We start from the raw sequence: 15,085 nt of genomic DNA, 5'->3' as shown, positions 1-15,085 counted from the left end.
GTCTCATGGGCTGGCCAGTGTCTCCATGGTATGTGTTCTCCAAAGGACCACAAGCATGCCGGCTACCTGCAGAAACCCGAGGTTCTCTACCACAACCCCCCTGAGATGAGAGCCACGCACACTGTTCTCCTGCTGGTGCTTTGTTTTCTTTTCTTTTATTGGTCAGATTGTATTATTTCTTTATGTTTATTTATTTTATTTTTTTAAAAGATTTTATTTATTTATTTGACAGAGAGAGAGAGAGGGAACACAAGCAGGGGGAACAGCAGAGTGAGAGGGAGAAGCAGGCTTCCCGCAGAGCAAGGAGCCCGATGCGGGGCTCGATCCCAGGATCCTGGGATCATGACCTGAGCCGAAGGCAGACGCTTAACCGACTGAGCCACTCAGGCGCCCCTATTTCTGTATGTTTAAATTCTTTCTTTGACAATAAGTGCCTAATATTAAACATTCTAGAAGTCTTAACCCTCGGTTATGTAATTCTCAGCCCGTTTGTGCTGATTCACAGAGATGGACATCTGGCTGAATGTTGGCACTCTCATTAAGACTTGAGAAAAGGACTGTTTCATTGATCCCTCAGGTAGCAAGTTTGAAATAAGACTTTCTATGGCTGCGAGTAAAAGAAAAAATGAAGAGTAGCTTCAACAAATTAAAATATGATGTTATACAGCAAAGCTGGTGACTGGTAGCCCTGAACTGACACAGGAAGGAGGTCATAATGACCTCCGGGGGTTTAGCCATCTTCTGTCCGTCCTGCCCCCCTCGGGAAGGGTAAGCTAATTCCAGTTTTCCTGATTATAAGATGCCTCTTTTACCCCCAACCTTCCTACAGGAAGGAGAATAATTGGCAAATTCCTTCAAAATACTAATGTATTTTCTCTTTGACCTGTAAGTTTCATTTCTAGGAGGATTGCTTATATGTGAATTGCAGTATAAAAATTATTATACATTGTGGCGATTTTTAAAAATCATGAACTAAATATCCAGCAAATAGGTTATTTTGCTGGCTGTGTGAAAATATCCTAGAGGATCCAGCCATACAAAGGGATTTTATTGAGCTTATGAAAGAATGGGTGAGTTCAACATGTATTGCTTTGGAATGATGTGCAAGGTGTGTTTATAATTAATAAATATAGGAATTCAAAAGCAATGGCATTCAAAAGTGGAATGGAATACTTTATCTCAATCTTATCTCCCTCTTTTGCAAGAGTGCAAAGGAAACTTAAAACAGAATTACCTGGTTTCAGAGAAACAGGGTAAATGAAACAAGTAAGTAGAATTTCCTTTTACATCTCTCTCTGTTTTCTGAGTCGCTAAATCTTTGAATATATCTTTTTAAAGATGGATAAAAAATTTATTTTGAAAATAACCTGTGGCTTGTTTCAAGACACATTTGTTAATGCCCTCACATTGCCACTGTCATTCCAGCCCCATACTCGTGTCCCATCAGAGAGCTACACAATAATTTGGTTTCTACAGTAATTTAAATAAGAAATTTGGTTCGTATTTTTCTTGAAGTGGAACCCAAATAGGTATTTGAGTAGAATTCATCATTCCGGCAATAAGATATGTCCTCAAGCTGTTTTGAAAAACACCTGATGTTCTTTTACTGCTTTCACATCTCTTATAATACAAAATCTTAGAATTGATATAAACATTTTCCACCCATTGTTAAGAATGCCTGTATTATATCTGTTTTATCCCCTTGTATACATTTGAGTTTTTTACTTCTCTCCTAAACTTCCCTTTGGTTTTGTGTTAACACAGTTTTAAGTAACTTATTTATGTTATTATGCTATATTGTAATACGTGTAGGAGCTTAACTTCCTGATAGAACTGTGGGTGCCTGAAAGCCGGGACTATGCTATTTATCTTAGTTGCATAACTTTCCTATGACATCTTTTTCTATCACAGAGAACAAGACAAAATAAGCACTCTCTGAATTGGTCATTGGTAATTAACCCAAAAAGAAGGGATGGAAGAGCTCGGAAATGAAACTAAAAATAGCATTTTAAATTAATTATGAAGAAGAGGTTATTGAGTACTAAAAATAGAAAGTATCCAGATGAACACAGAGATGTGTGATTGGTGACAAAAAATGGTTAGGATCGTGTGTTAGTCAGGGTCCTCCAGGGAAAACAGGATCAATAGGAAGTATCTATATCTATATATCTTATCTCTCTGAAATGATAGGAATTGGTTCACTCCATTAAGGAGGCAGGGAAGTCCCACAGTCTGCTGTGTGTAAGCTGGAGACCAGGAAGCTGGTGGGGTAGCTCACTATGAGTCCAAAGGGGCTCCTTGTTTAAGTACCCAAGTCTGAGGGCCCGAGAACCAGGAGCTCCCAAGTCAGAGGCCTGGAAAAGATGGACTTGCTAGCTCATGAAGAGAGAAAGAATTCACCCTTCCTTTGCCTTTTTGTTTCATTAGGGCCCCTAACAGATGGGTGAGAGGACATCCCCATTCCGTCTATTGAGCACATGCCGATCTCTTCCAGAAACACCCTCATGGACAAATTCAGTTTTAACAGCTATCTGGGCAACCCTTGGATCAGTCAAGGTGACACACAAAATTAGTGATCACAGAGACCCTGGCATTTGGGTTCTCAAATAAGTGCTATTCTGTGCTTCCCTCGGAAAAGTTAGAATTGAGTTGAGAAATTGAAATTGAATCTAGACTCTTCTGCAGAAAGTAATTTCAAATTGAGAAACACATAACTAAATTGTTACCCATGGACAGGAGTGGGAGGTAGGAAGCAGAAGCTAGGAAGTGTAGAACACCCTGACATGGCTGGGGGCCCCATCAACTATTGCTTGCCTCTCATTCATAGTTTTGTTACCAGTAAAATAGAGTAGGAAGGTGAAGTCAGCATTGATTTGGCCTGTGAAATCTTACAAAAATTTTCAAGTAATGATAACTGAAAATGCCTCCAATTTGGTGAAATGCAAACTTCTAGATTTAAAAAGTTAAGAGAATTCTAAGCAGTATAGACTCAAAAATGTTTACATCCAGACCAGTTGTAATCCAGTTTGTAAAAATGAAAGCGAAATATCTTGAAAGCAGCCAGAGTTAAACGATATATTACCCACAATTCTTAAATGACAGTGGATTTCTTAGAAGAAACCATGGACCTGAGACGAAACTTTATTGATCATCTAACCCTATTAAGTTCCTTCTCGACTGGTGATCCACAGTGAGATTTTGGGGTCTCAGGAAGTATTGTCAGTTCAGAGCCAATGACCATGAATCTCCAAAAAGACAGATTCTATCCCTTTATCCACTCCACAGTCACCATAGTAGATGACTGCATGTCCCTCTGGGGGTGGCTGGGGGCAGGACTCTCAGTGTATGTTCTTCCCAACGTGGCAGGGTTTCTTCATGGGGATCTATCTTCCCCATGATTCAAGGGACTGTTTCTGAAATACAGATGGAATATTTTCTGAAATACCCCTGTCGGTCAGGACATGACTTCTCCTAAGTGTCCTCACGTGGGAAATGGGGAGTAATGGCCTTGCCACCAGCCAGAGTAATGAGGTGGGGTCACAGGTTGGTGCACGTCCAGGCCCTAGAGCAGGACCTGGGCGAGAGTAACCACTCAGGGGACACCCGCTGTTTTCCCCCAATCTCTGGCCTCTGGTACTGTGCTACCAGTAAAGTGGGAGTGTGAAAATGAGTAAAGGAAACCTCATTTAAAGTGGAGCAGGGGGAGTCTGAAGGGGGAGCTCTCCTGCACATGGCCCTCCTCATGTCCTGCATAACCAGTAAGAAGGAAGATCCCTCCCTGCCCCAGAAACAACGCACTAACCACACTTGCAGCCAAGGAGTAATCGCCACAACCTCAAACTCTTGTTCTTCTCTGATGAACTTTTGTTCAAATCAACCCTCCCCAATTGCCTCCTAAAACCTAATAAAAGCTGACCCTTCCTTTGTCTCTTTGGACTTGTCTGTGGTGCTTCCATAGTTTGCTTGTCCTGCATTGTCATTCCTCTGCTATTCCCAAAGAAACTCATTTTGCTAATAAAATAACTAGCCATTTTATTTTTGAGATTGACATCAGTTGGTGTCAAAGAAGTGGGATCCAGAGAAGACCCCCCAACAACTCCGAGGCTGGTGAGCAAACAGGGGACAGGATCCACTGGGTCCATCGAGCTCACTCAACCCTGGAGTTTGAGGGTAATTTTCCTCCTGGATTCAAGTTCTGCTCACTTTGCATTGTTTGAGCTCTGCAGGCTTTATTTGGGGTCTGTTCAAAAGCCTTGTCCTTTCTGTTTTTATGAAGACATCACTTTCCCTGACTAGTACTCCTTTGTTTCTGTTTTTGAAGCTTCTTGAAGTCATCCATCCTGTTCAAAAAACACATTGATTCCCAATGTTTTAGAAGAGCTATTGGAAAATAAGGCCCCCATAATTAAAATATCTTAGGGAATCCAGAGGCAAGATAGGTTCCATCTACCTACCTGGCCCCTGGGCCAGGCTCTTGTGCCTTTCTGGAAAAATGGGTGAACTTTTGAATAATTTGGAATTATAGTCACCATTATTAAGAACATTCCAACTGGATGATCATTTAAGAAGTGCACTTACAAGCAAAGGCTTCAAAATTCCAAAACTAGTTTCATTGAAAGTTTCATTGCCAAAAAAAGCTGATAAAAAATTAAAGACACAAGAAGTACCTAATACAAAAGACTGGCATAACTCTTACTGCTGCCTTGTAACCTCCTTTACCTGAGCACTCATTTTAGTAATCCTCTGTCTGAATTGCCTTCACGGGACCATGAACAAAAGTCTGCCATATTAATCACCTTACAGACACCCCTCTATCCACTTTCAAAAGAGGGTCCCAATTCAGGTCCCTCCCAGAAGTGACAAAACTGAGGGATTTTCTGGTAAACTGATACATTATTCCCCTAAACAATCAGGGGGAATCTCTGGTAGATATCAGAGCCTACAGAGGGGATCCTGGAAAAACTGGCAAAAGCCAGAAAAGGGTAAAAATTCTTACCAAAAACAGCTTTTCTGAATCTCTGTCTGTGGCACCCGGTTGAGAGAGGAAAAGAAAATTTCACATTGTCCCTTCCTTTCCAAATCCAGACCCATTGGTTATTGATTCTTTGCCTCCCAGAGATAGCTATCACTTCCTGGCTCTTATTTTATGTCCTAAGAACTTGGCTTGGCTTTCTGCCTTTCTGCTGGAGACACGCAGGTGGTTGGCTCTTTTCTTTGGGCTATCTTTGGGAGTGGCTCTGGATCTCAGGAAGGTAGTATTCAATGCACCCTTTTTGGGGTCCTGTCTTACCCCCAAAGGGGGTTATTCCATACGGCCAGAAATATGTACTCTTTGTTCTCGCTGGAAAATGATAAGACATTTAAAATAATTTTGTTTTAAGTAGATCTGTGGTCAAAAGTTGGCCAGATTGGAAGCTGATATTCAGAGCCTGGTAGGAATTTTTCAAAGTCTTCCACCCTACATTAAAATTAGAACCAGGTACCCAGAAAGAAAGAAACAAATGGAGGATAATGAAGTTGGAGAGATGGATCTATGATGTCATTTAAGTTACAGCCCAATTATTTGAGAAATTGGGAGCTACTCTCCTTACCTTACAACTTGTAAAATGAGAAATGCAGCTCTCGAGGCAGGGTCACGTTCTACCCATTTGCTTCCACCATTCCCAAAACCTCCCCTATTTGTCTCAAAAGGCTTGTAACCTCTTCAAGAACTCTTATCTACATCACCCCCAATTCCTAAGACCGAAGAAAAAAGGGCGGGGGAGGAAGACCTTTTAGAAGCCCCCTCCCCGGGGCGCCTGGGTGGCTCAGTTGGTTGAGCGACTGCCTTCGGCTCAGGTCATGATCCTGGAGTCCCTGGATCGAGTCCCGGGATCGAGTCCCGGGATCGAGTCCCGGGATCGAGTCCGACGGCGGGCTCCCTGCTCAGCAGGGAGTCTGCCTCTCTCTCTGACCCTCCCCCCTCTCATGCTCTCTATCTCATTCTCTCTCTCTCAAATAAATAAATAAAATCTTAAAAAAAAAAAAGAAGCCCCCTCCCCATCTAGCCCACAATTTCCATGAGGTTACTTGTCAAGGACAAATACAAATCCTCAGTGTCTTCTCCACAAATACCAGTAGAAAAAGTTTTAGCCATCTGAGCAGTTAACCTCAGTGTATTCTATCTGCCACAAAACTGGATCCAGCTGTTCTCTTATGAACTGGTGAGTTTTGCATTATTATGCCCATCTCATGGCTTAAAACTTGAGAACAATAAGGTCTCTGTTTGCATCTCTCTGTATGTTCATACATCTGTGCGATGCATACGTGGTATTTTTTACCTCCAGATGGCGCTGCCAGGATTAATTTGTAAAAGAGGATGGCAGGCTGGTGTATATATACATATCTTAAGGTGAAATCCTCAGTAGGGAGTTGGAATTTGGAGGTGGGGATGAAGAGTTTAGTCTTTAAAGGAGAGACAGAGCGATTTCCCCTAGGAAGATGAGGTGGCAAATCGTGGAGTCTGGGAAGTGATGCAGATGAATTATAGATGTACATTGAGATGGGGGTGGGGGAGAGGGGTGATGTGAATCAGAAGAGCTAGTTTCTCTGTGAAATAGAAGAGAAGCTCACTTGCTGAGAATGAAGGCATTATCATGGAGTTGGGCACTAAAGGGAATTGAGGAAAGTGGCAAAAACTGTTCTGGGTGGGTGGGAAGCATCAGGCCTAATATTGCCTGTAGGTTCTGAGTTTGTAGACCATATATACATCTGCAAAGCACATGGAATTAGCCTTACTTTCCTTTTATCCTCTAGGTCAGGTAAGAGTGTGTGATAAAAATGGGAAAATATGGACAGAGTGATGATGCTTTACATATTCTGTCTTTTTCTAATGATTTTGTGACTGGTCCTCAAAAACTGAATTCTGAACTCCTCTTAAGATGTCTGTAACACTTCAACAAAGGCAGAATGAAAGAGCTAGTCATTACTGCCTAGTGAACTATCTTCAAATTCAGTGGCACACGCCAATAATTACTGATTTCACACAGGCTGGTTGGAGAAGTCATCTGACCTAGGCCGGGTTCAGCTGGGAGACTCTGCTTCCGTCTGCCGGCAACAGGGACAGCCGGAGAGCTTTTCTCTCTATGCCTCTCGGCCCCCTCCTCACACCACTGAGCGAGCTGGGGCTTGTTCTTATGACAACAGCAGAGATACAAGAAAGCAAGTGGAAATCGGCAAGGCCTCTTAAGGTCCAGGCTGGGAATAAGCACACTGTTCCTTCTGCCCCATGTTCAGTGGCCAAACCCAAAGTCAAGGGACCATGTTTTTCAGTTATCTGTAAAACTATTTTTAAAAAACCCCACCTCAAATGTAGTGGGTTAAACACTACGTCCAAATGTAGTGACTTAAAACAATGATTATTTATTTGCTTATGATTTTACAACTTGGGCAGGGATTGACAGAGATGGCTTGTCTCTGCTCCATGGGGTGTCCGCTAGGCTTGGAATATCTGTGATGGCTTTTTCCTTCACGTTTGATATCTCAGCTGGAATGGCTGGAAACAGCTGGGGGCTGGCCAGGAATCTCTGCGTAGGCTTTCTCCGTGGTCAGCCGGAGCCTCCTCAGAAAATCACAGTCTTGGACTTCTTCATGGGATCTAGGTTCTCCCTAAAGGCAAAATGGAAAGCTGATGTATTTTCTTAATGCCTGGGCTCACAAATGTTACTTTCACAGCATTCCATTGCTCCAAGGAGTTAGAAATCCAGTCCAACTTCAAGGGGAAGAGACACAGAGTCCAGTGATAGGTGAGGCAGTTCCAAGGTCACATTGCAGAAGAGAATGAGAGCTATTTCAGAACTACAATCAACTATGGATGAAGACATACTCTCCACCCACAGTCTGGGTATGGATACAGAGAGGGACCAATAATTTAATCAGAGGGACCAATAATTTAATCAACTGCACAGCCTAATGTAAATGTTTGTATTAAGATGATTTAAGATGATTCTAGGGTCAGGCTGTTGTGCAGGTTTATCACAATCTGGAGGATGGTGAGTTGGCATCATAAACAGAAACCCACAGTGCAGAAGTGACTCCTAAAAAGACTTCTGTGTTCTTTATCTTTGATAAACACCAGAGGGTCTGCTAATTAACATAATGAAATACTAGAAATTGGTTTTCTTTAGTGAAATTTATCCTTGTTAATTAATTAGGATATTGGAAATATGGTCTTACTGGTAAATTAGTTGTGCCCAAGAATTGTGAATTCGATATTTAAGAGATTCTGTCTGAAGACAGTAAGAATTAAGTGAGCTCTGTAGTCTTTGATGTGAGGAACAATGCCCTAGACTGGAGCCTTCAGTGGTCCTGTGTCCTGCTGCTGGTTTTCCTGACTCTCATAGAAGTTTGGCTGAATCCTGCCTCTGAAAAATTATTGCATCTGCCTCAGTCTTCATGAAAAGTAGGGTTTTTTTGTTTTTGTTTTTTTGGTTTGGGGGGGCGGGGGGGGGAACCCAGCTCATACATACAGTGAACAGACTGGTGGTTGACAGAGGTAGAGGGGGTTGCAAAATGGGTTAAGGGAGTCAAAAGTCAAAATCATTACCTATTTCCCACCTACCTCAGGCACAGCAATATGCTGATTCCTGTGCTGTTCTACAGAGTTCTGGTTTGGGGGCTCTTTATCACTCATCTTTTCCCAGTCCCAGACAGCTGGATCATCGAGGATGCCAGGTTCTGTTTCTCGGCTGACAAAAGCTGCTGTATGGTCCCTGGTTGTTGGTTCATCAGGATATACTTAAGTCGGGGGGGGGGGCACTAGAGGCGAGGCCGCCTTCAGAAATCAGTATTTCCTTGCTCCCCCAAGCTGGAACTTTGATCAGGCTGGGACCTCGTACAATTTCTCACTTTTGAGTTCCCTGTCATGGAGTTCAGTGCTTATCCGTGCAGGGAAGTTACTTAGCACTTTCTAAGTACGCGCCAGGGGCTCCCCGAGCTGATGACCGTTGCAGCAAAGTGGGAAGGCGGGCTGTCAGGAGATGTGCACGGGAGAACGCTTGCAGGACCAGGAGCGGATAAAGAGAGAAGCTGACTCACTGCAGCACAACAGGATTCAGTCTGTAAGCGCTTGACATCGTTCGATTTCAAAAGCGCCCGGGCGAACGGCGAGGATACATGCTATAGAACGAACTCAAACACATCAAAGACGGTGGGACACGGTCGGGAAGGGCCTGGGAAAGCAAAGAGGAAAGGGTCTCCCTCTCTCTCTCTCTCTCTCTCTCTCTCTCTCTCGGGAGGCAGCCTCCGGCTGGAAAACGATGCTCCAGGTGAGGCTCGAACTCACAACCTCGGCATCACCCGCACACGTACCGCCGTATAAGTACCGCGCGCTAACCGATTGCGCCACTGGAGCATCCGCGCCTCGCTCCCGGCCACTGGCTACACGGCCTAGCAGCGACGCCCGGCGTCTCGGCTGGGGGCGCGGCCCGGGTGCCCCCGCTCCCCCGGCGGGTCGGGCTCGGTGCCACCGCGCCGGGGTCCTGACGGCGCGCGGAGGCGGCGGCGGCCGCTTGCAAGGCGACCGGGACGGACAGGTGCGGCCGCGCGGGCGCCCCCAGGACAGCGCTGCTCGCGCGGCCTCCGAGGGGCCGGGGCGCTGGCTCGCACGGACGCCGCTCGGCGCCTCGCTCCGGCTCTCCCGCAACCATCGGGTTGGAAAGCGAAGGATGTTGGAGGCCGTTGGCTGCGCCAAGGGATGTGAGCAACAGCCGGTGGGGAGCGAGCCCGCAGCTCTCGGCCCGCGGGCGTCCCTCGCTGGGACGGGAGGGCGGGAACCATCGAGGGAAGACGACAGACACAGGCCCAGGAGGGGGTCTCTGGAGTCCCCGGCGTCTCACTGCTACTTAAACGAGGATTTAAACAAAGACCTCATACTTCGGAGAGTTTTGAGATGAGACGATGGGGGAAGGAGCTCTCCGTACGGGTGTGAGGGTGTGTACCCAGAGGGCGGGGTCTTTCTTGTGGGTGGGCCATGTGGGAGAGAGATTATGTAGAATTCGCGGGCACTTCTATCCCAAGCACTTTCCTTCTTCTCTTAAAAAAAAATAGTTACTATTTTTCATGGATAGGTGCCTAGGATTTGTCAGAACAAACAAAAACTGTGGTGTAAGATAGAAAAACGTGGAGTGCTGTGAAAGGTACTGTGTATATAAAGTTCCAAGGAGGAAAAAGAGCCCCTGCAGTCTTCTTGACGTTTTTAGATAGTATTTGCTCTCAAAGGTAGATTGTCTTCCAACTTAAAGAGAAAAATTACCAGCGAACTAAAGGGCACTAAACAATGTCCCACTGCCTTCAACAACACGGATAAAGGAGATTTGGACACCAGAGGAAGTGTACTGAATTTTTTATAGATGCACAGACCCTGAGAAAATCCTAAGCTTTTCTTATGTGGGAAATGTGTAAGGGGCCCAGCCTTGCTCCATCTTTCCTTCCTCAACCAACCTGCAGAGTGTCCACCATGGGTCAAGCAGGGTGCTAGCCCATAAGGGTGGGGTCAGAGGCATTCCATGTCTTAATATCATTCTGATGAAGGAAGTGAAGGGTGTAGTAAGACCCACTGCACCCTTAACACAAAACTGTTTTCCACTTAACGTCTTCCCAGGTATGTTTCCCTGATTATCCTGTATTCTCTCTCGAGTGCCCTTTGGTCTTGTACAGGAATACAATGCTCCTGCCTACTCAGTATGAGAAGTTAGAACTAAGGGCATAAGCCATGGCTTTTGAGACACATGTGTGCCAAGGAAAACAGACATTGCCGGGTGGAGACGTATGGGAAATGATACGTTTTCTTTCTTTTTTTTTTAAGATTCATTTATTTATTTATCTGAGAAAGAGAGAGAGCACAAGCGGGAGGGGCAAAGGGAGAGAGAAACTCAAGCAGACTCTCTGCTGAGCGAACACAACTCTGAGATCATGACCTGAGCCGAAATCAGGAGTCAGACACTTAACTGACTGAGTCACCCAGGAGCCCCTCATTTTTTTAAGTCATCTCTACACCCAACATGAGGCTCGAACTCATGACCCCAAGATCAAGAGTCACATGCTCCATGGACTGAGTCAGCCAGGTGCTCCTGGGAAATGATATACTTTTTTAAAAACAGGGGCAACAGAGTAGGATTTCAACTTTTTGTTGGAAGGCAGAGTTCACACTTATGATGTCACTGAATGTTCCTACCAATAGGGACACAGGAAAGGGCCACAAGGTTCTACTCTGGAAGAGAAGGTTAGGATGACCTCAATGTAAAAAAAGGTGCTGTAGAAAACAGAGTGCAATCAAAAGATGAATGCTGAAACAGAAAGATTAAAAGAAGAAATAAGAGAAAATGTAAACTGGGATCATTAGCATAGGAGAAGGGGGGGAAGGGGCTATGATTTCTGGGAAGTGACAATGTCAGGGAATGCTGAGCATCAGCAACAACCTTACTTCTCTTGACATCACCAAGGAATGCATTTGGCATATGCCATTTTTTTCCCTCTTTCTATTAACAATTAATTATTCGCTGAGATCCTCCTGCATGTGAAGCATGGGGGTAAGTGTGATATCAGGGAGGTTACGTCAGGGCTACTGTCCTCCAGGGACTTCCAGGCCGGGTGGTGAGACAGGGCACCCAGATACCCAGGACTCGTGTGGGTCTTTAAGAATGGGGAGAAATCCCAAAGGAACTGAGGAAATCGAACGCATTTACCTTCCCCTCACATTTTTTCCAATCAGCACCCTTTTGTGTGAAGCGTGGGATCGTCAGACCATACTGCATTCTCATCCCCGTGGGCACTTTCACCGGCTCGGCCCTGCTGTGGGGGGCTTGGAGCCTCTCCACCTGTGTGAGGAGAGATGCCAGGCGGCTCCCAGCTCCTATTCCGTGCTCTCTTCTCCATCTGCACTGGTGAGGTCACAGGTGGGAGTCCTTCATCAAAATCAAGTTGGTTCTCTTCTTCCCAAGAATTGTCAGCCTCTCTTTCCACCCCATCACTCTCAGCAGGAACAGTGGCTCATTTCAGAATGGGGGTGGGGGGCGGGGTCAGGACTTTAGGGACACCAGCCCAGCTAGAATCACAATTCTAGAATCATTATTCTAGAACCACCTTCTAGATCTTTTTGCAGCTTCCTCTCCCTCCATCCCTCTGCTTCCCACCAGCCCCCAGTATTTTGTCTTCACAATCACCTTCTTCATCCTAGATAAGGGACAGGAGGAAGAAGATCCCCTTGACCATCCTGGCTCTGGGCTGGGGTGGTGTTGTGCTGGGCGGAGCCTCTTAGAAACTTGTCAGGGACTACTAAGGAAAAAGATAATCCAATGCAAACGAAAGGAGAGAAACAAAGTTGGGGAGCTAGCGGAAATAAGGTCTTGGGACTTCGCCCTAAGGCTGTAGACTAAGCTGAGCAGACACGTTGTGGGACAGGTGTCTGTGTGTTCTTGGCATTGCTGCTACGAAGTCTGTATATTTTGAAAGAAACTAGCTCACACAAGGAAGAGAAAGTCGCGTTTGTCTACTCGTCTTTCATCCTCTTCGCTCAGCGCCACGCTGGTTTTCTTATCTGGTGAGTGATCTTGGGGCTTTGGGAGTTCTTGGGGTAGGTCCTGAATCCAGAACCGTATCTGTGGGTTTCCACGCTTTCCCTTGAGTGCTGTTAGTTCCAGGCACAGATTCAATGCCATGGCATCATCTTTGTTCACTGCACCTGCTCCTGCTCTATAATGTTAGAATTTTGCCTTCATAGAGGACCTAGAATCCATTTCTCCTGAACATTCTGTAAGAACCATGTCTTGGAGGTGAGAGGGAATTTGTAAAATAGATTATAGTGAGGCATGGGGTGGGTGGGGGAAAGAAACAGGAGGGACAGAGGAGTCTGCACTTTGGGTTCCTACACCACACTCGCATTGGTCAAGCCTGTTTTTAAATATTTAGAATTGTTAAATTTCTTAACATATGTCAAGTATCATAGTCACTTCATCTTCAGCAGGATCATTCTCGCATCAGGAATTCTCTGCTTCGTCAGCTCCCATCACTGTTGGCTTCGGTGAGTTTTACAGCAACCAATCCAAGTGGACCCAAGCAAATACCAGTCACAATGGTGGAGAAACCTGGGAAAAGATGGCTAGCCTGACCTCAGCGGTGGTGAGAGGCTAACTGTAACAGAAACATCATGTCCAACCTGTAATTCAAGACTTCACAGCCGCACACACACTCCTATTTAGTCGCTGTGTAAGACCAGAAAGAGTTGCCCGTTGCTAATCCTTGTTCACATATGGGTTAGGACTCCAGGAGTTTAGGTTTTCCTAAGAGAGAAGACACACTTGGGGTGTGGGGAGGGATGAGTGTGCTTTGGCTCTTGGGGACTTGGAATGAAAACCTTCTCAACTTGAAGATTCCTTAGGCCCAATCCCCCACCCCCGACGTTCCTGGTCCCCTGGAAGTAGTTCCCTAAAAGTAACCACAGTTCTTTCTCCACCTGTGAATCCTGAGCTTTGATAAAAATCCTCAGCCCTCTGGAAATTCCGCGAATGGAATCTTTTCACTATTTTATTATTCAGGACTCTTTGTTGCAGGGAACAAAACCTTATCCAAAACTACCTTCAATGATGACAAAAGTCTGAATTTATTGGAAAGATGCAGGGGTAGCTCATAGACTCAAAGGAAGTCCTGGTAGAATCAGGGCCACACAAGGGACTTTGGGGACTAGAACCTGGAGCTCATTTCCTTCAGGATACTTTTTTTTTTTTTTTTTTTAGTAATCAGTGAAGGTTAGTGGAATTTCCTGATCCATAAATATAAACATTATCCTGAATTCTCCTTGCTCATCACTTTTGATGAATCACCAAGGCCTATCCTTTCCACCTCAACCAAACCTCTGTTCCCCTTTCTGAGCCCTCCTCACGCTCAGTGGCCGGAGCAGTCCTTGTCATTTCTGCCCAGACTATGGGGTCTCCAAATGTGGCTTCTCCCCCACGGCAGTCTGCCCCTAGCAGTGCCTGGTTCAATCTTCCTAAGACACAGAACTGACAGTGTTCTCCTTAAATGGTTCCATTTTTCAGATCTCTGGGTGGCTCGGTTGGTTAAGCATCTGCTCTTGGCTCAGGTCCTGATCCCAGCCAGAGTCCTAGGATCAAGTCCCACGTTGGGCTTCCTGCTCCGAGGGGAGCCTGCCTCTCCTTCTGCTTGTGCTCTCTCCCTGACAAACTAAGTAAAATTAAAAATAAATAAGGAATAAATAATAATAAATAAATAAAATTTAAAAGTACATATTTTGCCTTCTCCTTGCCCTCAGGATAAATTCCTTATCTTGATAAATAAAGTTATTTACAAGTTGGCACCAACCTATCTTTCAAAATGTTTTAATTTTTTTGTGTGTGCATGTCAGACATGCAAAGAAAGCATTAAAATGTACAGGAAATGGGTACCTTTCCAGCCTCTTTTCCTGCTGCCCCAGTTCCTTTCTCTGTGCCGATCCAAGCCTGGTTCTACCGCATGAGACTGCTTTCGTCAAGTATACCGGGCACCTTCTGCAACTTTTAATCTTGCACAGCCTGAACCCTTGGCCCTGTATTTCCTTCTTCACAAGGTCAAATTTGTTTCTCCTTTGAGACTAAGCTTTGCTGTGATCTGGTCAGGGAGAGCCTCCTCCAACTTCTCCTCCAGAGTTCATTGCTTGGCTTCCACGCCGCTCACACATTTTCTTCTTAATTTCTGGGGTAGCACTTCTTCTGTTTTATTGTAATTACGAGTTTAGATTGGTCTCTCTGACTAGATGTTAGTTCCTTGAGAAATGAGGATAAAGGTTTATCTGGGAATCCTTAGGGGTTCACATTTTGCTTGGCAAATGAGTAAACAGTAAATGCCTTTTGAGTTATTGAGATGAAATTTTAGAAGGCAGGGATGGAATTGGACATTGCCCTCAACGATGATGACGTTTTATTGGCAGCTGGAATATCGGCCAGGCCTTGACCTGTGTTCTGTTATTTAATCTCACAGCAAACCTGCAACGTGACGATCGTCCTCATATTGCAGACAAGGTAATGCAGTGACTGAAAACTTAATTTGTCCGGAT

The 15,085-nt window shown here is 45.0% G+C and overlaps 1 long non-coding RNA gene and 1 other non-coding gene across 2 annotated transcripts in view; both read right to left on the bottom strand.

The window, feature by feature from the left end:
• Positions 1 to 15,085, bottom strand: part of LOC145722801 (uncharacterized) — a 287,389-nt gene that overhangs the window by 268,755 nt on the left and 3,549 nt on the right. The window lies entirely within an intron of this gene.
• TRNAI-UAU (transfer RNA isoleucine (anticodon UAU)) lies at positions 9,298 to 9,391 on the bottom strand. The gene is made up of 2 exons: positions 9,354 to 9,391; positions 9,298 to 9,333 (listed from the first exon to the last, which is right to left on the bottom strand). It is a non-coding gene; the product is annotated as a tRNA-Ile (tRNA).

The sequence above is a fragment of the Leptonychotes weddellii genome, chromosome 8 (genome assembly GCF_054177405.1).
Source record: "Leptonychotes weddellii isolate Sample4059 chromosome 8, ASM5417740v2, whole genome shotgun sequence".
NCBI lineage: Eukaryota > Metazoa > Chordata > Mammalia > Carnivora > Phocidae > Leptonychotes > Leptonychotes weddellii.
The sequence above is the reverse complement of the archived record's forward strand: the minus strand, read 5'-3'. Positions and strand labels throughout refer to the sequence as shown.